At 36.8% G+C, this 27,215-nt stretch overlaps 1 pseudogene; it reads left to right on the top strand.

Moving 5' to 3' along the window:
- Nucleotides 1-229: 229 nt before the first annotated feature.
- Nucleotides 230-10,698, top strand: LOC118619673 (annotated as a pseudogene).
- Nucleotides 10,699-27,215: the final 16,517 nt, after the last annotated feature.

Raw genomic sequence — 27,215 nt, 5'->3', positions numbered from 1 at the left:
TATGTATTCTTTTCTTGAACATCACTTTTTCAGGAAGGAACTCAACATGTCCTTTCCGTCTTCATAGTACTTAGCAATATCCAGTTAATGATAGATAGATGATAGATAGAACACTTTTGTATATTTTATATCTCCTCACAGGAATATAAAATCTTGGAGGACAGGAAAATTAGCCTCTTGCAAGTTTTTTTGTTGTTGTTGTTTTATCTCAAGCACACAAACCCAGACCATGGAAGGAACTCAAGAAATATTGGGTGAGTTTGAGATTGATATAATTTCAGACTACACAACTAAATGACATAGAAAAAAATATTCCGTGGGGCATAAGGAGCAAGATATAATCTCTAGTGATTTTATGAAAACAGAAACATTTTCAGTCTCCAACAAAAATCCATTCAATTTTTATTTTAAGAGATATCTAAGTAAAAGCAGGAATTTCTATTAGTTGTCTTTTTCCCCTCAGAATTTAGTGGTAAATTACATTTATTATGAAAATAATTAATTCTATCCTGTCAAACATGAATGAAGTCAAAAATCAAAATTGAAAAAGGAAAAAAACGTAACAGTAAAATTCTAACTTGTGCTCTATCACATATCTGATCTCAGCCAGCTGTTTCCCATTCCCCAGAAGTAATCACATTAAAAATGTGAACAAAGCATTGTGGTAATTTTTCAGGCATATAAAACATATATTTATATATTGCAGGAGTATTATAATTGGCAGTTTAGAACTTTACTTTTATTTTTACTTCATTAGCCCTCAAATTTTTCATCTTTGACCACATGGTCTAAAAATCTGTATAGTATTCCACAAATTTACCTATAGTACATCATTAATGTATTTTTAAAACCCTTAACAGATATTAAAGTACTTTCATTTATTAATTTTATTCCTAATGCTGGAATTTTTTAATATTTCAGACATTATACATCTCAAATGCATGAGTGCTAAAATAACATTCTTGTTTGAGTTTATTTTAACTCTAAATTCTAGTATTATAATGGTTAAGTAAAAAATATATGCCTTTTCATAGGTACTGAAGATTTACAGATATGCTTATATATATTTTATTTTTATTTCTGTGTCATATTTTATTTTTTTATTAATTTATTTTTGTTACAGATGTTTCTCTTTTTTCCCAGTTGATACCCTTTTCCCAATTCTGCCCCATCCCCCTTCATTGTTGTCTATGTCCATTGGTTAAACATACACGCATATAAGTTCTTTGGTTTATCTCTTCCCACCCCCGTCTTCTGAGGTTTCTCCATCTTTACTCTACTTCTATGTCTCTAAGTCTATTTTGTTCATCAGCTTATTTTGTTTATTATATTCCACAAATAAGTGAGATCATGTAATATTTGTCTTTCCCTGATTGGCTGATGTCACTTAGCATAATACTCTCCAGGTCCCGCCATGACATTTCAATGCATAAGAGACCTTTCTTTCTTACAGCTTCTTGGTATTCCATTGGGTATATGTACCACAGATTTTTTATCTACTCATCTATTGATGGACATTTGGACTGTTTCCAGACCTTAGCTATTGTAAAAGTGTGCTATGAACATAGGGGTGCATATATTCTTTCTGATCGGTGTTTAAGACTTCTTAGAATATATTCCTAGAAGTGGGATCACTAGACCAAATAGCAGTTTAATTTTTAATTTTTTGAGGTAACACCATATTGTCTTCCATAGTGGCTGCACAAGTCTGCATTCCCACCAGCAGTGTACTAGATTCTCCTTTTCTCCACACCCTCGCCAGAACTTGTTATGTGATGATTTGTTGATAGCAGCCATTCTGACAGGTGTGAAGTGATACCTCATAGTCATTTTAATTTGTTTCTCTCTGATGGTTAGTGATGTTGAGCATTATTTCTTATATCTCTTGGCCATTTGTATGTCCTGTATGAAGAGGTCTCTATTTAGATCCTCTGCCCATTTTCTAATTGGATTCTTTTTCTTCCTATTGTTGAGTGGTATGAGTACTCCATATATGCAGATTTTAACCCCTTATCTGATGTATCGTTGGCATTGATGCTTTCCCGTATATTGGGTTCTTTCTCCATTTTGATGGTTGTTTCTTTGGCTCTGCAGAAGCTTTATAGTATTATTTAGTCCCATTTATTAATTTTCTCCTTTGTTTCTCTTGCCCAAGGCATTGTATCAATAAAAATTCTGCTACATGTGATGTCTAAAATTTTGTTACCTACATTTTCTTCTAGGATTTTTATGGATTCACTAGTCACATTGAAATATTTATCCATTTTGAGTTCATTTTTATATATGGAGTAATTTGGTGGTCTAGCTTAATTTTTGAATTTTTTTATTTTGGCATGTAGCTGTCTAATTTTTCCAATACCATTTATTGAAGAGGCTGTCTTTACTCCATTGTATGCTCCCGCCACCTTTGTCAAATATTAATTGAGCATAATATCTTGGGACAATTTCCGGGTTCTCTGTTCTGTTTCATTGATTTATATGTCTGTTCTTGTGTCAGTACCAGGCTGTTTTGATTGTAATGGCTTTGTAGTATAACCTGATGTCCAGTATTGTGATCCATCCTACTTTGTTCTTCTTTTTCAAGATTGTTGTGGCTATTTAGGGTCTTTTTGGTTCTGTACAAAATTTTGGAGTATTTGTTCTAGTTCTGTGAAATATGTCATTGGTATTTTTATGGGGATTGTATTGAATCTATAGATTGCTTTGGGTAGTATAGACATTTTAATGATGTTATTCTTCTAATCCATAAACAATGTATATGCTTCTACTATTTTATATCTTCTTCTATTTCTTTTTTCTCTAAGTACAGGTCATTTACTTCTTTGGTTAAGTTTATTCCTAGGTATCTTAGGTTTTTTTTTATTTATTTTTTCTTCAATGGTAAATGGCATTGTTTTTTTAGTTTCTCTTTCTGTGAGTTTATTATTGGTGTATAAGAATGTTTTAATTTCTTGATGTTAATTTTGTATCCTGTTACTTTGCCAAACTTGTTTATTAAATCTAGTAGATTATGAAATCTAGTGGTCTTTAGGGTTTTCTATGTACAATATCAAGTCATCTGCAAATGATGACAGTTTCACTCCTTCTTTTCTGATTTGGATCCCTTTTATTTTTATTTCATGTCCAACTACTGTGGCTAAGACTTCCAGAACTATATTAAATAAGAGTGGTAAAAGTGGGCATCCCTGTCTTGTTCCTGTTCTTGAGGGAAATGCTTTTTGTGTTTGCCCATTGAGTATGATGTTGCTGTAGGATTTTTTCATATATGGCTTTTATTATCTTGAGATATGGTTCCTCTATTCCCACATTGCTGAGCTTTTTTATCAGAAAGGTGTACTAGATTTTGTCGAATGCTTTTTCGGCATCTATTGATATGATCATATTGTTTTTATCTTTCATTTTTTATGTGGTGTTATCACATTTACTGTTTTGCAACTGTTTTACCAGCCCTATACCCCTGGGATGAATCCCACTTGGTCATGGTGAATAATGTTTTTTTGTGTATTGCTGGCTCGAATTTGTTAACATTTTGTTAAGGATTTTGATTACTTCATGTCATTCCCTTCTGGCCTGTAGTGTTCTTGTTGAGATCAGCAGATAGCCTTATGGGAGTTCCCTTGTAGGTAACCTTTTTGATGTCATATTTTATGAAGTGTTATATGCTGAATTATTTCCATCAAATATGTGTTGAAATTCTAACACTTCTATCTTAGAATGTGACTTTAATTAGTTTAGAAATAGAACATAAAAGATACTTGCAGAGGTAATCAATTTAAAATGAAATCAGCAGAGTGGACCCTAAAGTTGTTATGTCTGCTGTCCTTATGAAAAAGAGAAATGTAACTAACTGAACTACCCTGCCAGGGACCCAACAGATTTTCTGATATATATTACCTGACGATATATATGCTTTTATTGATTTGAGAGAAAAAGGAAGGTGGAGAGACAGAGACAGACAGCAAGAGGGGGAAAGAGAGAGAGAGAGAGAGAGATCAACATGAACATGAGAGAGAAACATCAATCAATTGTCTACTGTACTCTCCCCAACCGGGGATGGAACCCACATCCTAGGTATATGCCCTAACCAAAAATCAAACCTAAATTTTTTGATGTACAGAATAATACTCCAACCAGATGAGCAATTTGGCCAGGGCTCTGATGTTATAATATGTATAGTTTCCTAGGCTGCTGTAAAAAGTTACCACAAACCTAGTGACTTTAAACCTCAGAAATTTATTTTCTCATAGTTCTGGAGATCAGCATTCAAAATCAAGGTGTGGGCAGGGCTTTCCTCCTTAGAGATGTTCTAGAGGAAATCTGTTCCATTCTCTTATCACTTGTGGTGGTTGCTTGTTTTGAGTTTGTGACTAAATACTCCAAAATCTGTCTCTGTTCTAACATCACCCATTTTGTTTGTCTTCTCTGTGTGTCTCTTATATAGTCACATGTCATTGGCTTTAGGGTCCACTTGGATACTCCAAGATAATTTTCTTATCTCAAAATCCTTAATTACATCTGCAAAAAACCTTTTATTTAATTAAGGAAGTATTCACTGGTTCTAGGGATTAAGATATGAACATATCTTTTGGGGAGACTACCATCAAAACACTAGAGATTATTACTAAAATTTTAGACTAAAAGGAATATAATCTCAGTTATATGTGTAAGCCAATAAACAAAATAAACTGACAAACAAAATAGAACCAGAAGTATGGACACATGAAATAAGCTGGGGCCAGAGAGGAGAGGGATGTAGGGATTATTGGATGACAGAAGGTGAAGAGATTAGGCAAATGACTTCTATGAGTATCTCATAGACATAGACAACAGTGCAGTGATGGCCAGAAGGAGGTGGGTGGAAACTGGGTGGAGGTGGTAAAATGGGGCAAGTAATGGGGGCATCTGTAATAGTGTAACCAATAAATAAAAAATAAAATAAATGTTAAAATTATTAATTTGATTGATACACCATGTCTGATACTGCAGGCTCTATAAGATTAAAGCTTGAATCTATTTACTTCACTCCACTCAATTTTATTGAGAGTTAATTGACATAGACCATTGTGTAATTGTTTGTGTTGAAATAATTTCAAACAATTCTTGCAAGGTAATACTTTCTTAGACAAAGCAAGGAATACTAAGTTGTACAGAAATAATAAAAATAAATACATTATAAGTAATGAGCCTCTGATGGTTTCACAAGTTTGCGTGTATTTCTTTTCTTCTAACTAGTACTTGAATTTGGTTTGGATTCTTACATCAAGTCTTAAAACACTTGAGCAAAATCAATTGGCCTTGCTTGGAAAAGCAGTATTTCTTTGTCCCAGGACAGGCGGTTCTACCGCTCAAGTTTCAAATTTCTGCAAAGTTATGTTAAGACAAATATTTTAGCTGATTTTTCCATCCTGTCTTCACTGTCTGATCAATGTTTTAATTTTTACACCAGAGCGGACATACCTTCCATCTTTGCTAAATGTAATTTCCCTGTATTTTTAAAGCTGTTTTGCAGTAAAAATTAATTTTAACATACCACTCCCCAATATTAGATGACTACCATGCAGATTAGTTGATATTAACTTCATCCCCATCTTTAGGGGAAGCAACTGTAGAAATCACCTCCCATTCTCCCAATGACTTGTTGATTTATCCAGATTTAAGTCCATGAGAACACTTTTTATTTTATTTTATATTTTTAGAGAAAGAGATAGAAATATCAATGTGAAAGAGGTACATCGATCAGCTGCCTCTTGCATGCCCCCCACTGGGGATCGAGACACAACCCAGGCATGTGCTCTAATGGTGAATCAAACCGCGACCTCTCAGTTCATGGGATAAAGCTCAATCCACCAAGTTACAATAGCCAGGAGTCAATGAGAACATTTTAACATAATATATTTGGTAGCTTTTCATTTCATCCTATTTTTTATCATTGAAACAGCATTTTCCAAGATTATGTTTATTTAAATTACTTTTTAGAGATATAGTAAATGATAGGTTTTAGTTCTACCAAAATTGCATGTAGAGTTTACAGAAACTTTTCTATTAACCTCCAAAGACAAGGGGTAATTTATAAACTCTTCCCCACCTACAATACTATTTCTACTCCTTGAGTTATATTCTTGTTGATTTTTCCGTCATAAATCTGACTAGTAAAACGATTTATTTGACATTCCCCAGTAGATCATTACTTTGTACACTGAAAAACACTTGTACTGTCAAAGATTGGTGGTGATTATTTTAGGAACCAATCAACTTGGTTTTAGTAAGTTCTGAATATGCAAAACATGATAGAAAATTAAATGTTAATATTTATAAAACTTCTGCTAAGAAGAAAAATTGAATAAACAACATAGAAATAAACTGGTACTAAATGCCTATGGTTACCTATTAACAATATGTGATATGTTATTACATGTGTAAAATTAATTGAAGCCATAATTTTAATTAATAATTGCCATATAACTAAAAACATACAGATACTAGTGTTTCAATATATTTTTAAAAAGAAAATATATGAAAACCAGATTAGTCAACTGAGCATATATAGTTTACTATTTTATTAAAATATTGTGAATGTAGATGTTTCACTCTGTTTGAATATAACACTTTAGAGTAAGTGAAGTGCCCTACTATCTCAACTACATCTACTCTCTTAACTATATACTTAAATAATGTGCTACAGATAGTTAAATTTTCTAAGATTAGAAATTGAGTTGTTAAACTGCCAACAGAAAGATTATATAAAGAGTCCCTCCAGCTCTATCCTGAAAATAAAGACCACTTTTAAATATTCTGTGAGGAGAAAGGCACTCAAATAAAGCATTCATGATTTTTTTGTATATTCACATTTTTATTGCTTTTAATAATCTATTGACTAAAAAAGATAGAAATACATGAGTTTTTATGAATAAAAAGTATAAAAATGTACCAACTTTATTGTTTCCCCCTTCAGATGTGATTATAAAATAATATTTTTTAGTGCATGATGGTATTTATAGACACTCCACTTAACTGTCAGTTATCTACTGTAGTGAAGTTAGAATTCATCCCAACTTTCTAAGTTGCTTAATTGGAGAAATAATAAGTATCAGATAGCACCAGAAAAACAACTTTGAAGGAAACTCAGGGGAAATATATCCTAACTGGTTTGGAAGAAGAAAATGGTACATCGGAAAATATTCTGACATTTTATTTTTGAAAATAAAAATGAGTTAAAAGTATGTGAGAGGGGATTGAAGTAGAAAATAAAAAGTAGTTTGTTAGATTTGTCTGTTTTCTATCAGAAAAGGAGAGGTGTTAATGAAGGAAATAAAATAATGTCTTCTGTCTTCTACTGTGACTGAAAATGGAGAGAGAAGATCTCAGAAGGCATCACATAAGGCAGATAGTGAGGTCCGCAAAACATCTGTCGCAGAATCAGCTGAGGGCTTGCTAAAAATGCAGAGTTCAGGGTCTTACTCCAAGGCAACTGAATCAGAAATCCTAGGATTTTTGGCCTAAAATTTGCATTTTAACAAGATCCCTGTGGGTTTTATATACACACTAAGTTTGAGTAGCAGTACTTTAGGCAGAAGTTTATCAGAGAAATCATTTCACAAGGGAAACTAGTGCCCCCTTCAAGAGATTTGTGTGTGTGTTTGAGGGGGGACCAGGCTAGTCATTCAATTATGATTAACACTAGGGACATAGTTGAAGTTAAATCCTGCAAAGTAAAGACTTTTATATGTGCTGTAGATCAATGCATGGGTTTAATCTATTTTAAGTACTATCAAGTGGAAAAAGAACAGACTATTGGGAAAATGTTTGGTATTTTCTTCAGACTGGCTGAGTTAAAGTAATATTCTTAATCTTCAGAATAAGACAGAGGCAAGGGGAATTATTTTTTTCTGTTTAAGAATTTACTATAACAAACTATAGAAATGATCCCTGAAGTGGGATGGGAAGGAAGATGTCAATGGGGGGGGAAAGGAGAAACATCTGTAACAAAAACAAATTAATAAAAATAAATAAATAAAATAAGATCTAGAAACTGAGAGAAAAAAGAATTTACTATAATAAGCTAATAATATTCATAAAAATAGTGCATTGGCCAATGGGTTGGATTAAGCAATAATAAGAACTTCTACTGAGATAAGGAGGATGTGATGAGATATAAAATGTGGACTAAGATAATCATTTTCCAAATTTGAAACTGAGTTCAAAGACCCTATGACTCTCAGTCCAGGCTAAGCACCATTTTTAGTTATTTTTTTCCTCCCAGGACAAGGATGATTTATTCCCCTGAATGAGCACGGCTGCCCAATTTCTTAACAGATGCCTTTCCACAGTATGATGTGCAAAGATACATTGTACTTGCAACCAACACTTTCCTGGGGAGTCTGAGGAATAGGACTTACCCATGGCAGTGTGGAGCTGTGCCTGGCAAACCCCTCACAGTACCAGGAGGTGCCCTTGGATGAGGCAGTGAGTCTGAGGCTACCTGATATGCCTTCCGGAACAGAGAGCTCTTTAGTGCCACCCTCCTGCCCAAGCACAACTTCACAACAAGTGTCCTAATCCTACAGATCAACATGATCAAGGATTTGGCTGCATGTAACAACTGCCTGCCCAGCCCAGCACACTATGGACTGCCAAGGTTAACTGCTTCAGGGGCTCCAAGCACCACAGCACCCTCATTGCCTGCCACCGTGCCTGCCCCCCATGGCTGACCTCAACAGCTTCCTTGGTCTGATTTCCTATGGGTGAACTTTTTGGTGGAGGATGACACTAGTGGGAGTGTGGTAGTCAGTCACCCTGTTATATGGCAGCTGGAGAACCCAGGCCAGGCCCCTGAAGCAGAGGACAAAACGATGTGAGAGATCCTGGTATTGGAGTGGGACATGAGACCTCTCAACCCACGGTCCAAGGCCAAGAAGCTGATGAATACAGCAGCACTGACTAGAGTGCCCTGACGTGTGCCCATGGACAGTGTGTGTATGGGGGGGGGTGGGCGAGCTCTGGTGGAGGTAACAGAGGACACTGGTTGTGAGTTGGCCAACGCACAGGTTCTGCAGATGTCTGAGACCTGTGAAGCTGTGTCTGTGGCTAGCAAGAAAAGCTTGGACACTGGATGGGTGTGGACTTCTGGTGGTGCTGCAGGCCTCTCTTTACCTTGTGGGCTCCACTGCTGTCCACAAGGAGTGCCTTTGAGCAGGTCTAAGACTGGAGGGTACCCAGCCCAGCTGAAGAGGCACTCCTGAGCTGTAGGCAGGGGCAGCAGATTAGGGGAAACAGGGCACCCTTGGCTGCCATCTGCGGTACTGGCCTGAGTGTATGCACTTCCTTTTCCCCTTTGCACCTCTGTCTCACCCACCAGTTACGTCCCGACTGGCTGATAGAAATATCTGACCTCATGGCACTGCACGCCCTTGTGCAAGACCCACGCATTACCAGTACCTTGCTGGAGGGCAGCCACAGTCCTGGTGGGCCAGGAGCTGGGTGTCACCTCCACTGAGGTGCCTTCCTGTTGTTTAACTACATCCTAGCAAATAGGCCCTGCCCATGATGGATGACAAGCTCTTCATGCTAGAGCTTCAGTAAAGCCAGTGATGGGCATATCACTTGCCTGAACCAGGGCACTGCCCACTCTGGGGAGGTCACAGCCACATTCTGGGCACAGTCAGCCTTTCTTGTTCCAAAGCAGGGGGTGACCTGCTCCCTTCTTTGTCCTTCTTTGGCCATACCCTGGCCCCCACTGAGCTCCACAACTACTGTGACCTCAGCCGAACAGTGGGCACTGTCCTGCCAGCAGAGAAGCAGGATGCCCAGCTCAGCATGGTGGTGAGTGGGGAAGGCACTGAGGGGTTGCCCCTGCATGTGACTCTGCACCCCTTTGATCCGTGTCTGTTGGGGCTGCCATAATGTGGTCCAGGCTTCAGGCACCACCTGACTAGGGCTGCCTCCTGCTTTCACATCGGTTGTCACCCTCCCATCTAGCCCTGCCCAGAGCTCACCAACCATGAAGGCCAGCATGGGTGGTGAAGGGTATTGGACAAACAGTATGAGGGCAGTGGGTGTGTGATGGGCAAGTTCAAGCAGGCATAAAAGGAGACCTGGAAGGAGGAGGCAGAGGATAGGGAGAGAGAGGGGCAAGAGACAGAAATAGTCCTTGCTCTTTAGCAGGTCACCAACCTACAGCTAGGCATGTACACACTGCTGGGCATCTTTTGTCTGGCCATCTTCATCTTCATGGTCAATGATGTGGTGTTTCTGCTGCACATCCTGTGCAAGGAGCGTTAGGCAGTGCCACAGAACTTGCCTCCCCTCCGCCCCACAACTGGGTCTGGCTGGGAACTGACCAGAATTAACTGATCCACCAGCTTGACCAGTAGTTACCTAGCTCACCTAAAGGGAAGTGGGGTTGCCTCTTTAAGAGTAGGGGAGGGGAGGCCCTGACCCTGGCCCCTGCACCTGCTGGGGCACCACCAGCTCCACCAGCACACTGGACTGGAAGAAGCTGGGGATCAGCAGAAGCACAGAGTTTGTGACCATTTGCACCAGCCCCTGCAGCCCAGCTGCCCAAGGAGCCCTGGGGCCCCTGCTGTGTAGTCCATCCTGGTGACAAGTAAAAAGAATATCTGCTGGTTGTGTGAGGACATTGGGCTGAAGGACACTGAGGAGCTTCTCAGCTACATGGAGAGTATCTGAGGCAGCTCCTGACCCCTCCCTAGCATGCCTGCCCCATTTTTGTCAGGCTGGCAGCCTCCTGCTCATGCTCTAGTGCTTGTTGATTCAACTGTCCTGCCTGATTCGTCACAAGAACCCCCAACCAGACCCTCTGACTGTCCCTTGTGATGGACCACAGTCATGAGGAAAGGCTCATGTCATTCTATTGTTGGGTACAGAATAAATAGACAAAGGACCTCCCTCAAAATAAAGTACATAGGGATGGTGAAGATAGGGAAAAAAGCAAGAAGGAGAAAGGAGATATCTACAAATAGGGAAGGAAAAAGATGTACATTAACCCTACATGCTTCTTTTCATAGCATGCCTTAGGTAAGTTGAAGTAGATAAAGTAGCAAAGGGAAATGGATGGATTAACGGTGGTCCTATTAGGCTGGGCTTTGGGAATTGTGTCTTCTACCTCAGCTTTCAAGCATAGCATAGAAATCTTATGTCCAAGCATTTCAAAAGATTATATGTGCTAATATCACAGGATTCTCAGAGAAGAATATGGACCAAATTTGGAGGCATCAATTTTTGTTTTTCAGATCTTTTAAGAATATTGAGTGGGTATAAGTAGAGAGGAAGTGCTATTAAATATTTCATAAATATGTTTCTAGTCTATCAATATTATAGAAATTCAGTAAAATTAATTTTATTTAATGGAAAAAATTATATTTTTGCACACCGCAAATAGTGGTTACAATTTCATACCTTTGAACATTATTCAAAGTACTATATAAGATAACACAGAGAATGGTAAAGCATTCTCCTCATTCTCAAACCATTAATAGACAAACATGTGAATAAGTGCATTATGGCATGGTAAGAATTATTTTTAAATATATAAGCAAAATGTTATAGGAGCAGAGTGAGGAAGTATTTTCTATTACAACCCCTACCTCAAGTATCAACACCAATATTAATATCATTAATATCCTCACCACTATTAACACCCCCACCATCACTGCCCACATTATAATCATTCTCATCATCAACACTATTCTAACAACCACTACCACTACTACCCCAAACCACACCAACATCCCTGACTACAGACTTTTCTACATGTCCATAATTTAAAAAAGAAAAAGAAATTTCAGATACTATCATAGTTTTTATTTCCAGTGTGCGAGAAGCTTTCAAAATTAATCCAAAATGTTTTTCTTTATTTTGCCTTAATATTTGTGCTATTAATGTAAGTTAGCTCACCTAAATGTTTCTATAACTTAGCACACCTGGAAGTAAATTATCTGCCTTGCTCAGTCTGACTTTAGCATAGTCACTATTTTGTTGTTTGCACTTGGTTATTTATGTAGCTGATATAATGTTCTAAATTTTATTAGCCTACAAATTCAGATGTGCAACAAGAAATTTATACAACTTCTATATTTCACTATGACAGTCTATGACAATATTGAAATATGCCTGCAAAAAAGCAACTATAGAATTGGAACATGATAGAAAATCAACTTCCTGAATGTACTGGAAAGTAAGCAATAGCTAACTGCCTTTTGGGGAATGAGTACATGAAGGACAGTATAAAGAGAATTATACAAATCATTCCCCCACTCCACAGCAGCTGGCATGTCATATGGCATGCACAGTGTTCTTACATGGGAAAAGTTTGAACACACCATGAACACTGAACAAAATAAAGAAATCCTGGAAAGAAAGACTAGAGAAGAGATTATCAAACTCAGCCAAGAAAATTCCCTTTTGAAACAAAACAGCACTATTGAAGAAATACAACAATCTGGTCTCCTCAATCTAATATTCACAATGTTGGGGGTACAATCCAGAAATACATTCTCAATAAAAAAGAAAATCGATAAAGTGTGACCCTGTAATGAACCAGATGTTTCAATTAACTGACAAGGATTTAAAAGCATCTTTTATAACTAACTATTCTCAATGTAGGTAAATAAAAATGTTTGATAAATAATAATCTCAACAGAAAGAGAGTGGATTTTGGCTGATAATAATAAACAATAAAAATAGACATTTTATAACTTACAAATTGTGAAAAGTAGATGATTTTATATAGTCAACTTGAAATAAAGTAAGGATAAAGTGAATTTGAAGATAGATTAATATAAATTATCAAGGCAAATTCCAGCCAGAAGAAAATAAAAATAAAGAACAGAGGTTCGAAGACCTACTAGATAATAGAAAATAATCATTGAACATTCTACACACATGTAGTCATTACACATTACATAACTGGAATACCAGAGTGAAGAGTGAGTGACATAAATTTGGAACAACAATTTGAAGAATTATTCTCCAAACTTTTGCAAATTTGACAAGAAATTTCCATACCTACGATACTAAACCAAAAGCAAACATAATAAACAAAAAGAAGCTCAAGCTTGGCAGCATCATAATCATACTGTTGAAAGCCAGAGATGAAGAGCAGCTATTGAAAGAGACAAATGAAAAAATTACATCTTACATACAGTTTATAACAATTTGATTAACTTTTCATCAAAATCCATAAAGAATAAGAGAGAGTAAAACAATGTTACTATGTTTTAAGAAAATGTCAATGCAGAATTCTATATCTAGTTAAAATATCCTTCAAGAATAAAGGTTTATTATAGTCATTTTCAGATTAAGAAAACTAAAGAATTAATTTTTAGCAGACCAGAACTATAAGAAACAATGCAGAAAGCCTATGGACAGAGAAAAAAAAATGATGCCAGGTACAAACTCCAGTCTTCAGAAAATAAAGAAGTTTTGTAATAGTACTAAATACAAAAGAATATTTTCTTTTGACTTTTTTTCTATAAATAATGTCTCAGTTAATTCTTTATAACCATATAAATGCTAAAAATTATTATTTTGTGATGTTCATAATGTACATACAAATAATGCATATAAAATGTGTATGGTGTTATATAATTCAATCAGAAAAGATAATATTTTTCACAAACTCTGAGACACGGAATAGGAAAATAATGAATCTTGATTCTTTTTATACCTTGAACAAAAATGTAACTCAAAATTTGTCACTGACTTAAATGTAAAAGCTAAAACTATTAAAATTCTAGAAGAAAATGGGAATGAAATTGTGTTATTTGATGAGATCAGAAGCTGAGGCACAACTTAATATCAAACAGGAGTGATTTAAAATATAACATTTATTTACCTTGTTTGTTGTAGAAAAGCCAATATTGACTCATCAAAGTGTGTTTCAGGAGGGGAGGTGGTAGAAAAGCCAACTTCTTCTTGAGATATAGAGATGAGTCTTATTTAAACAGTATACATTATTGGTTAGTGTGATAGATTATGGTTCACTCTATACATTTATACTTAGACTCTCTATAAAAAATACAATTTTCTGACTTTAACTAGACAATACATCATCTAAGTAGAGCTTTTTAGGACCAACTTCAAAGCACCTATTATTATTTTTTCTACTTTAGCACTTTGGAATATGTATACTTGTGTATTTTAACATTAAGGCTGGATACTTGATTATACAATGTGATTCACTGTGTTATTCTATTGTCCCACCACTTACTTAATTAGAACCATGTAACATTTGGTTAATTAGGAAAAAAGAATAAGTTAAAATACTTGAGAGAGATGTGATTTAATAACAGTATTCAAAATTCATTTAGGTATTTCTGTAAATCTATTTTGTTTTTATTTTTATAATATAAAAATGCATTGATTCACATTATATACATCTGGAATATCTATACTGATCATTTAGTCAAACCCCTCATTTTATACTTGTAAAAATTAAAACATAATAAATAATGAGACTATATTCAATCAATATTATAACATATTTTTCTTATGGTAAATTCTCCATATTTCATCTATTTTAATAAAAAGCATGCAGCCCAGCTGGTGTAGCTCAGTGGTTGAGAGTCGACTCAGGAATCAAGAGGTTGCCAGTCCAATTCCAGGTCAAGGTACATGCCCAGGTTGTGGGCCAATTCCCCAGTGGGGGTATGCAGGAGGCAGTCAATCAATCTTTTCTCTCATCAATGTTTCTATCTCTCCCTCTCCCTTCCTCCCTCTCTAAAATTAATAAAGAAAAAATTAAAATAAAAAATAAAAAACATGCATATTGAATATTTTGGGGAAGAGTTTAAATACTATATTCAAGTTAAATATAAATTAGAGGAATGCTAAATTAAACCTTAGACAAGGCTCTGATTCTTCACATTGTACTTGCACTTAATTTTGTTAATAGAGCACAGATTTATGAGCCACATTCACCAAAACATCTTATTATAAGAAGAGAAGTGGAACAAAGGTAAGGAAACTGAATAAGAGAGACTTCAGTCCCTCTACTTGCATTCTAAAAAAATAGCCATATAGACATTTAGGTATAGATATATATTATAATACTTATCATTTATTTCTTATAACCTTATTTGGCTTGAATTTTCAGTGTTTAAACTTCTTGTTCCACTCTGTTTTCAAAAATAAATTTTCTTCTCTATAACTCCATATCATTTTTACCACACTGTTTAAATTTGAGCAAAACTTTATAACCAAGAAAAAAAAAATAATAATTTTCTTTATCAACACTTTGGTTCTTTTATCTTTTAAAACTTTCTTATAATATTTAACATCTGATATTAATAAGATAGATTGCTTGCCCTTGCAAGGAGCCATTTTCTTTTGTTTCTGTATTTAGCTGAACTCTGCACTTTTCTTATAATTATTTTCTGCTGCTCCAGATAACACAAAAGTCACCTCCTCAATCATGATTTTTCCAATTTCTTCAGGTGTAAGTATCCACTGCTCCACTGAGTAGTATTTCTATTCTCTTTGCTCTCATCTTTAACATTTACTCATATAACCATACATATAATAAAGTCACACACAGAACAGTGTATCAAACAGACACGTAACACACATTTTTATAAGATGTCAACACTTGATTGCTATCAAAAATTTAAAAATTGCATGATGTCTCTACAGTACTTTTTTGATTATGATATCCTTTTTGTGCTGATTGGTTTATTTTGAAGCTAAAAAAACCCAAAAACTTAAAAACAAATTAAGTACATCAAATAAATATACATTTAAAAGTAGTAAAGTTATTTTCAAACACATAGAATAAAACCCTCAAACATACACGCACACACACCCAGGTATATATTAAGGAAGCAGAAAATAATAAAAATGTTTTCTTTACAAAATAATAAACTTTTATAAATATTCATTATGCATGATCAATACAAAATTAGATAGAACACTAACAATATAACTAACTAACCATATTCCTGATAGGAAAACTGACCATGACCATCAGGTAAAGTAACTCTGATGCTACATAATTTGGAAAGAAAGCAAAGTGGCAATAGTGGCTTTACAAATTATACTAGTCCCTTGGCTGAGACGCTGATTCCTGAGCACTTTGTATTTTCCTGCCTGGTTATTGAATGTAGTACGTAGAAATGATTTTCAAATTCTTGAACAGTGAAGGGATACCTTCCAACTTTGTAATTAAACAAACAAAGAAAATAGAGAATGGGAGTGGGGGTCAGGGAGAGGGTGTCTAGGGAGGGAAAGATAAACATTTGTAACAAAATAAATTAATTAATAAAACAAAACAAACAAAAATAGATAATGTTTTTGCAAATAAAAAATATGGAGATAAGCAACAGGTGTTAGTGGACAGGGCTATGGAAAATGAGATCTGTTCACAGATTTTTAAGAAACATTTATTGTATAATATTCTTTAGAAAAAGTTGTTTAGTTCTACATAACATCATAGTCTTCATGGTTAGAGAACTTATCTTGTCTTAGTATTTTACATGACACATTTTTAAGATTTATAGAAACAAAAAAATATATTTATTGAGAATCTACAAGGCAAAGCAAACTGAGGGACTATTGGCAACTTCCTCCAAAATATAAGGAAAATGTATTGGCATCATATTTGCAACCCTAACTGTATGCTAAATTAGGCTTTGAAATAGACAGTAAGTTCAAATTAATGACTAATACTCAATAGGGGATGGTTCTTACTCTCATAGACACAAGCTTATACACTTTCCCCATTTTTCTGGGTTTATAACAATAGGAACAAATATAAATAAGCAATTTAGGAAAGATTAACCACATTGAAATTGGAAGTTCTAAAATACAAGGTGGGGCAAAAATACGTTTACAGTTGTTCAAACGAAAAGTAATAAATATTGATACATGGATTAATTATGTTTTGCATACTCACAACTATAATCCTACTTTTGCCCTGCCCTGTATGTTTTCTCAATTTTCTGCTACTAAAAAGACAATCACTAGTTGTAAACATGAAAACTGAGAAAAAAAAAAATCATGATTATCTTAGTGTTAATACAAGTCCTATTCTGATACTTGAGTAAAATTGGAGGTTTAACAATAGCTTATTTTACTTATTCTTTATTTGTATTTGTTTTTTTTTAATGATTGCATTTATTGGCATTACATTGGATAATAAAATTATAGATGTTTCAAGTGTATAATTGCATAATATGTCACCTGCATATTGTATTATGTCTTCACCACCCAAAGCCAAGTCTCTTTCCATCAACATATATCCTCCGTTTATTCTTTTCTACCTCCTCCCAACCCTTTTTACCTCTGGTAGTCACCATAATGTTATATGTGTCTGTGAGTTTGTTTGTTTGTTTGTTTGTATGTTGTTTCTTAATCCTTTCACCTTTTTAACTCAGCTCCCCAAATCCCCTCTTCTCTGAAAGCTGTAGTCTCTTCTCTGTATCTACAGACTGTTTCTATTTTGTTAGTTTGTTTTGTTCATTAGATTCCACACATATGTGAAATCATATGGTATTTGTCTGTCTCTGACTGGATTAATTCACTTAGCATTATACTGTCCAGGTCCATCCATGCTGTCACATAAGGTAAGATTTTCTTTTTTATGGCCAAGTAGCATTCCATTGTGTAAATGTACCACAGCTTTTTTATCCACTCATCTACTGAGGGGAACTTGGGCTGCTTCCAAATAGCAGATTTTAAATTAAATACTTGAGAGTGATGTCAAAAATCCCCATTATATTAGAACTTTAAGGGGAAAGTGTCTTTATTTTCTGTGAAAATCGTTCTGCTTTACTTACCAAAAACTTTACTTTTCTTAATCATTGGTACAAGAGGACAAAAAGTAAATAGACATCGAAGTAAATAGAAGGAAGTGACATATCTGTATTTACACTCTAAGGGCAAACCTCTCCTGGTTGCTCTTGAAGTCTGTACTAAAAAATATAAAATCCTTGCAGAAAAGAAAACCACAGGCTAGTTTCCTACTAATTTATACATAACATAATACATATATGGTTTATTCACATAAAATATTTATGTGGGTGATTCAGGTCAAAAATAAAGCTAAAGTGCCTACCATTTTATTTATGACATATGATAGTTACATTTTCTAAATAACAGGATAAGTTATTTCATGAATCTATATTTAATCCATTTTACTAGCTTTAGAGAAAGAATGTGATGAAGTTAAGGAGGATAAATGCTGCAGGTGGTGGCAGGCAGGACCAGATGGAGGGTGAGTGTGTGAGAGAGTGTGAGTGGACTTGAAGGTGAACTACCAAACCCGAGCAGTGCAGAAACGCAGAGCAGAAGGTTCCTGTGCTATGGATGGCAGCAGCTAGCTACCCTGGTAAGTGGCTCTTCAGGGCACTTCTCCTGTACTTTGGGGAGCTCCCACCATTTTGGAAGATCCCTGGTCTTCCCTGGGAGGAGACAGTGGGAGGCACTAGGGCCCAGCAACCTGAGCCCACCAGTACACCTTGCACCATCGGGCCAGTGGACACCCTGTGTCAACACAGGCCTGTGCACAGTAGTGGAACTGCCAAGGTGCTGGTTGCAGAAGCCACAGATGGCTGGGAGCCCAGCACCATCCCTCAAAGTAGCAGCCCGATCAGAGTCCACCTATACCCCCAGCAACAGAGGCAGACATTCATCCCCAGGCAACAGAAGCACAGATCAGCAGCTGAGACCCATCCCCAAACACTACAGCAAAGGCTGAGCAAGAGTTGAGCCCCATAGGGCAGTAGCACTCCCCAGCCGCCAGCAGCCAGACCTGGGGCTCCACAGAGGCCTGTGCGACCCAGCAACCCACAAGATAAGCATAGAACCTTGTCTCCAAAGGGACTAAGCAGTCCAGCTGCCCACAAGACCTGCAGGGTGCTGGAGAACCTGTGCCACCAGCACAGGCATAGAGCCTGGTCTAGGCCTAGAGCCTGGTCTCCAAAGGGACTGAGCAATCCAGCTGCCTGCGGGACCTGCCGTGTGCTGTGGCACCAGAGGGGCCTGTGCAACCCAGATACCCATAAGATAGGTGTGGAGTCAGGTCTCCAGAGGAACTGTGCAATTCAGCTGCCCATGGTAAAGGCAGGGGGCATGGCTCCAACAGGGCCTGAGCTATACAGCTACAGGTGGCACCAGCTACCAGCTGGAAACACAGCTCCAGAGGGGCCCATGTGATCCAGCAGCAGCACCTACCAGGACACACCAGTACCAGCCCCCACTAGACAATCCTCCAGGATCCACAGCAGGCAAGAGGCAACATGCAACAAAACAGTCTGGGAGCCACAGTACCCTTATTGGATATACAGTGAGCTGCATACACATCCAAACATCCAGTGGGTCTAGAGCTACAAATGACTAAAATGAAGAGACAAAGAAACAACACCCAAAGGAAAGAAAAAGGCAAATCACCAGAGAAGAAACTACAGGAAATTGAAGAGAGCAATTTGTCAGACAAAGAATTCAAAGCAATGATTTTTTTTTTATTATTAATTTTTGTTACAGATGTTTCTCCTTTTCCCCCCACTGATTCCCCCCTCCCCCTTCCTCCCTGCCCTTTCCCCAGTGTGTTGTCCATGTCCACTGTTCATGCATACATGCATATAAGTTCTGTGGTTTATCTCTCCCCGACCACCCCCCTCCTTAGGGGATTGTCAGTCTGTACCCCACTTCCACATCTCTGGGACTACCCCATTCCTCAGACTGTTATGTTCATTATATTCTACAAATAAGTGAGATCATATGAAACTTGTCTTTCTCTGTTTGGCTTGTTTCACTTAGGGAGCCATAAGAAAGAAAGATCTCTTATCCTTTGAGACTACCTGGGGGGACCTGGAAAGTATCATCCTAAGTGAAACAAAGCAATGATTTTAAGGGTGCGTAAACCATTTGGTGAGAACTACAAGCAACTTAATAAGAATTATGAAGAGCTCACTGGGAACTACTTCAGCTTAAACAAAATAGAAGCTATGCTTAAAGAGGTAGAAGCTATGCATAAAAATCAAGAGGAAATAAAGAATGACATAGCTGTTATGAAAAATACCTTAGAAGGGTTCAATTGGAGATTAGAAAAAGCTGAAGACCAAATCAGTGACTTAGAAGACAAGGTAGAAAAAAACACTCAAATAGAGCAGCAAATGGAAAAAAAAAAATTAAAAAAGCAGGAGGAAAGTTTAAGGGAGCTTTTGTACAATATAAAATGAAACAAGATTTGCATTATAGGGATACTAGAAGGAGAAAAAACTGAGAAAGGAATAGAGAACCTGCTTAAAGAAATAATGACAGAAAACTTCCCTAAACTGGTAAAGAAAGAAGTCACACAAGTCCAGGAAGCACAGAGTCCCAAGAAAAATGAACCCCAGAAGACCCACAGCTAGACACATCATAATAAAATGGCAAACATTAAAGACAAAGAAACAATCTTTAAAAAAGCATGAGGGAGACAGAAAGTTACCTACAAGGGAGCTCCCATTAGACTGTCAGCTGATTTCTCATTGGAAACACTGCAGGCCAGAAAGGAGTGGCATGAAGTGGACAAAGCAATGCAAGCAATGGTCTGAATCCAAAACTACTCTATCCAGCAAGGCTATCAGTCAAAACTGAAGGAGCAATAAAGAGCTTCACAGATGAAAAAAAAAAAAAAAAGTTAAAGAAATTTACCACAACCAAATCAATACTGCAAGATATTTTGAAGGGAATCTTGGAAGAAGAAGAAACAGGGGGGGGGGGGGGGGGGGTGAGAGAGAGAGAGAGAGCAAGAGAGAGAGAGACAGGCATAAAATTAAAATGGCAACTAATAACTATCTATCAATAATTACCTTAAATGTAAGTGGCTTAAATGCTCCAATCAAAAAACATATGGTAGCTGATTGGATATGAAAACACAACCAATATATATGCTGTCTACAAGAGACCCACCTCACAACAAAAGACTCACATAGGATAAAAGTGAAGGGATGGAAAATAATTTTCTAAGCAAATGGAAATGATAAAAAAAGCTGGTGTAGCAATACTCATATCTGACAAGACAGACTTCAAAACGAGGGCAATAATAAGAGACAGAGAAGGTCACTACATTATATTAAAAGAAGCAATCCAACAAGAGGATATAACCCTGGTAAACATATATGCACCAAATTCAGGAGCACCAAATTATAGTAAAAACTTCTGGAGGATTTCAAGAGAGAGATCAATAGCAACACAATCATAGTGGGTGACTTTAACATGCCACTGACACCACTGGATATATCTTCTAGACAAAAAAATTAGCAAGGACATAGAGTCCTAACAAGACAAACTATATCAGTTGAACTCAATTGATATTAATAGAACATTTCACCCCAAGCTTGCAGAATATACATTCTTCTCAAGTGCACATGGTTCATTCTCAAAGATAAACCACATGTTAGGACACAAAGCAAATATCTACAAATTCAAGAAAATTGAAATCATATCAAGCATCTTCTCAGATCACAGTGGCATGAAACCAGAACTCAATTACAATAAAAAACACAAAAACATTCAAACACTCAGAAGCTAAATAGCATGTTATTAAACAACAAATGGGTTACTAACAATATCAAAGTAGAAATAAAAGCTTCCTGGAAACTAATGAAAATGAACACACAATAACACAAAATCTATGGGACACAGCAAAAGCAGTCCTAAGAGGGAAGTTCATAGCAATACGGGCAAACCTCACGAAACAAGAAAAATTTCTAATTGACTTTCTAATCCTACAACTTAAAGAACTAGAAAGTAAACAAAATAAAAACCCAGAGCTAATAGGAGAAGGAAATAGTAAAGGTCGGAGCAGAAATAAATGACATAGAGACTAAAAAAAAACAATTAAAAAGATCAATGAAATAAAAAACTGGTTCTTTGAAAAGATAAACAATATTGATGGACCTTTAGCCAGACTCACTAAGAAAGAAAAAGAGAAAAAAAACAAATAAATAAAATCAGAAATGAAAGAAGAGAAGTAACAACTTACACCAAAGAAATACAAGGGATCATAGAAACATACTATGAACAATTATATGCCAACAAACTATACAATCTAGGAGAAGTGGACAAATTTCTAGAAACACACAGCCTCCCAAAAATGAACCAAACAGAGATAAAAAACTTGAACAGACCAATAACAACAAAGGAAATTGAAGATGTAATTAAGAAACTCCCAGCAAACAAAAGCCCAGGCCCAGATGGCTTCACAGGGCAGTTTTATCGAACATTAAAAGAAGATCTAATACCCATTCTCCTCAAACTATTCCAAAAAATCCAAGAAGACGGAACACTTCCAAATTTATTTTATGAGGCCAGCATAATCCATATTCCAAAACCAGAAAATGACACTAAATAGAAAGAAAACTACAGGTTAATATCCCTAATGAACACAGATGACAAAATACTTAACAAAATATTAGCAAATTGGATCCAGTAATACATCAAAAAAATTATTCATCATTACCATGTGGGTTTCATCCCAGGCATGCAAGGACAGTACAATATGCTTAAATCAATAAATGTGATACACCACATAAACTAAAGGAAAGATAAAAACCATATGATCATATCAATAGACTCTGAAAAAGCATTCAACAAAATCCAGCACCCATTTTTGATCAAAACGCTCAGCAATGTGGGACTAGAGGGATCATATCTTAACATAATAAAGGCCATACATGAAAAACCTACAGCCAACATCATACTCAATGGGCAAAAACTAAAAGCATTCCCCTTAAGAACAAGAACAAGACAGAGATGCCCACTTTCATCACTCTTATTTAACGTAATACTAGAAGTCTTAGCCATAGCAATTAGATATAAAGAAAAAATAATGGGGATCCAAATTGGAAAGGAGGAAGTGAAACGGTCATTATTTGCAGATGACATGATATTGTACATAGAAAGCCCCAAAGACTCCATCAAAAATCTATTAGATTTAATAAATGAATTTGGCAAAGTAGCAGGATACAAAATTAATATCAAGAAATCAACAACATTCTTATACACCAATGATGAAATCACAAAGAGAGAAACTAAAAAGACAATCCCATTTAACATTGCAGCAAAAAATTAAGATACCTAGAAATAAACTTAACCAAAGAAGTAAAGGACTTCTTCACAGAAAACTACAAGTAATTGAAAAAAGAAATAGAGGAAGATATATAAAAGTGGAAGCATATACATTGTTCATAGATTGGAAGAATTAATATTATTAAAATGTCCATACTACCCAAAGCAATCTATAGATTCGATGGAATTCCCATCAAAATACCAATGACATACTTCACAGGACTGGAACAAAAACTCTAAAAGTCTATATGGAACAACAACAACAACAACAAAAACCCTGAATATTCACAGCAATCTTGAAGAAGAAGAATAAAGTAGGAGGAATGACATTACCAAATTTCAGGTTATACTACAAAGCCAATGTAATAAAAACAGACTGGTACTGGCATAAGAATTGACAGATAGATAAATGGAACAGAATAGAGAACCCAGAAATTGACCCAAGACTATATGCTCAGTTAATATTCGACAAAGGTGACAAGAACATACAGTGGAGTCAAGACAGTCTCTTTAATAAATGGTGTTGGGAAAACTGGACAGCTACTTGCAAAGAAATGAAACTAGAACATCAACTTACACCACACATGGGAATAAACTCAAAATGGAAAAAGACTTAAATGTAACTTGTAAATTCATCAAAATTCTACAAGAAAATGTAGGCAAAAAAATCTCAGACATCATACACAGCAGAATTTTTACTGATACAACACCTAAGGCAACAGAAACAAAGGAAAAAACAAACACATAGGACTACATCACACTTAAAAGCTTCTGCACAATAAAAGAATCAACCATCAAAATGGAAAGGGATCCCACTATATAAAAGACCATAATCACCAATGATGCATTAGATAAGGGGTTAATTTCCAAAATATATAGAATGCTCATACAACTCAACAAAAGGAAGACAAAGAACCAAATTAAAAAATGGGCAGAGGACCTAGACACCTCTCCAAAAGGAACATACAAATGGCTGAGACATATGAAGAAATGCTCAACATCAATAATCATCAGAGAGATGCAAATTATAACATCAAAGAGGTATCACCTCACACCTGTCAGAATGGCCACCATCAACAAATCATCAAACAACAAGTGTTGGTGAGGGTGTGGAGAAAAGGGGACACTAGTACACTGCTTGTGGGAATGCAGACTGGTGAAGCCACTGTGGAAAACACTATGGTATTACCTCAAAAAGTTAAAAATTGAACTGCCACTTGACCCAGTGATCTCACTTCTAGTAATATGCCATAAGGAACTTGAAACATCAATCAGAAAGAATATATGTCCCTCTATGTTCATAGCAGCACTATTTACAATAGCTAAGATCTGGAAAAAAAAACATTGTCCATCAGTAGATGAGTGGATTAAAAAGCTGTGGTAGAGGAGAGAAAAAATGGCAGCAAAGTGAATGGAAGCTACACAGACCATCTCTCAGGACCAACTGGAATTACAACAAAAATAAAGACAAATCGTCAGGAAGGGGCAACTGAAAGGCAGCTTGGAGGACCACATAACTAGGGACCCTGACTCAATCCTGGTAGGCTTGCAAAGATGTGAGAGGGGGCCGGGAGCCCATGGTTCGCAGCGACCTGGGCTGGGACCTGCTGCGGCCTCGGCTGGGACCAGCGGACTCGTCTCAGACCTGTGGCCCCTGCTGGGACCTGCTGCAGCCTTGGCTGGGACCTACTTCAACCTCGGCTGGGACCAGTAGCCTCAGCTGGAAGCTGCACCCTCGGCTGGGTACTGTGGCCTTAGCTGGGACAAGCAGCTGCCACGGGTGGGATCTGCGGCCTCGGCTACACTCTCGGATGGGAGCTGCCTCAGCCTCGGCTGCCCTTAGCTGGGAGCAGCGCCCTCCAGTTAAAGTCCCAGGCTGCACCAGACAGAGGCTAAAATGGCAGCAGCCACTCAACTTGGGCTCTGGCAGAGGGAGGGCAGACTGGACTGGAACTGTGTGGGGACACTTCGGATTTGGAGGGTGCTCAGAGCCTTTGCTGAGTGCAGCCACGCAGAACTGTGGTCATCTTACACCTTCCCAGGGCTCTGGGAGAGGCAGCGGCCCCTCCCTCGAAGATTCAACCCAATCAGGTGGCCATTGAAATGCTAACTGAGGCCCATTAACAACCAGCATCTGCCTCACCCTTGAAAAATCCTCTTACAATGAGCACCTGAGGGAGTTTTTCAGTCAACTCAGAAACCATAGTTCTTCAGGTGACCACTACTAATAGCCTCCAGGCAAAAAAAGCTAGAGGATAACAACCATTTCCTGGGCTACCAACTCTAATCAGGAAAGTAAGACTTGACAGTGGTGTTTAAAGTGGGTCCTCCCTGCCTCATCCAAACCCAGGAAAGGGAGCCACAAGCAGCAGAACACCAACACCCACAGAGAAAATTTGGCAGACTCCAAAGCCCATTGTGATAGCCAAAATAGTGAAACACAGAAACAAAAGCCAAATGAAAGAACAAGAGACTTCTACCAAAGGTGAGATAAATGAGGTGCAGTTTAGCAAGTTAAAACTAGAATTCAGAGCCATGATCTTGAGGAAGCTCAACAGCATGTGTAAGGACATGAGCACCATGCGTAAATATATAGAAACATTGAAAACCAACCAAGTGGAAATGAAGAATGATATAGAAGAAATTAAGAACACATTAGAAGGACTAAACAGCAGAATGGAGGAAGCTGGGGACTGGATCAGTGAATTAGAAGACAGGGTGGAAAAAATCAACCAATCAGAAAACCAAAAAAAAAAAAAAAAATTGAAAACAGGAAAACAGCTTTAGAGAACTGTGGAACAACTGGAAACATAATAACATTCGCATCATAGGAGCCAGTGAAGAAGAAGAAAATAAGCAAGGGTTAGAGAATATATTTGAAGAAATAGTGATAGAAAACTTCTCTACTATGGTGAAGGAAGAAAACTTCTCTACTCAACTTCAAGAAGCACAGAGAGCCCCAAGTAAGAAGAACCCAAACAGGCCCACACCAAGACACATAGTAATCAAAGTGCCAAAAATTAGACAAAGAATCCTAAATGCAGCAAGAGAGAAGTAACAGGTTACCTACAAAGAAAACCTCATAAGGCTCTCAGCTGACTGCTCAAAAGAAACACTACAAGCCAGAAGGAATGGCATGAGGTAATCAAGGTCATGAAAAACAAGAATCTGACCTACGACTACTCTACCAAGCAAGGCTATCATTCAAAATAGAAGGTCAAATAAAGAGCTTCTCAGACAAAAAAAAAAGCTAAGGGAATACATTAGCACCAAACCAGCACTGCAAGAAATGTTAAAAGGACTGCTGTAATTAGCAAAGAAATGGAAAGAAAAATAGAACCACACTAAACAAAAATGGCAATAAATAAGTGCATATCAATAATCACCTTAAATGTAAATGCATTGAATGCTCCCATAAAAAGACATAGAGTAGCTGATGGGATAAGAAAGCATGACTCATCTATATGCTGTTTACAAGAGACCCACCTCACAACAAAAGACTCACATAGGTTGAAAGTGAAGGGATGGGGAAAAAAATCTTCCAAGTAAATGGAAAGAAAAAAAAAAAGTTGTGGTAGCAATACTGATATCCGATAAAATATATTTTAAAATGAAGGCCATAAGCAGTTCTGAGAGAGAAGTTCATAGCACTACAGGCCTACCTCAAAAAAGAAGAAAAATCTCTAACAGACTACCTAACCTCACAACTTAAAGAACTAGAGAGTAAACAAAAAGAAAACCCCAGAGCAAGTAGAAGAAAGGAAATAGTAAGGATCAGAGCAGAAATAAACAACATAGAGACCAAAAAAACAATCCAGAGGATCAATAAAACAAAGAGCTGGTTTTTCGAAAAGATAAACAAGATTGATGGACCCTTAGCTAGACTCACCAAGAAACAAAGAGAGAGAGCCCAAATACATAAAATCAGAAATGAAACAGGAGAGATAACAACTGACCCTACAGAAATACAAAAGATCGTTAACAACTACTATGAAAAATTATACGGCAACAAATTCGAAAATCTAAGCGAAATGGACAAATTTCTAGAAACACATAGTCTCCCAAAACTAGATCAGGAAGAGATTGAAAACTTGAACAGAACAATAACAACAGAAGAAATTGAAGATGTAATCAAGACTCTTCCAGCA

Source organism: Molossus molossus, unplaced genomic scaffold (genome assembly GCF_014108415.1).
Source record: "Molossus molossus isolate mMolMol1 unplaced genomic scaffold, mMolMol1.p scaffold_m16_p_7, whole genome shotgun sequence".
Classification (NCBI taxonomy): Eukaryota; Metazoa; Chordata; class Mammalia; order Chiroptera; family Molossidae; genus Molossus; species Molossus molossus.
Note: the sequence above shows the minus strand (reverse complement) of the source record. Positions and strands in the feature narration are given on the sequence as shown.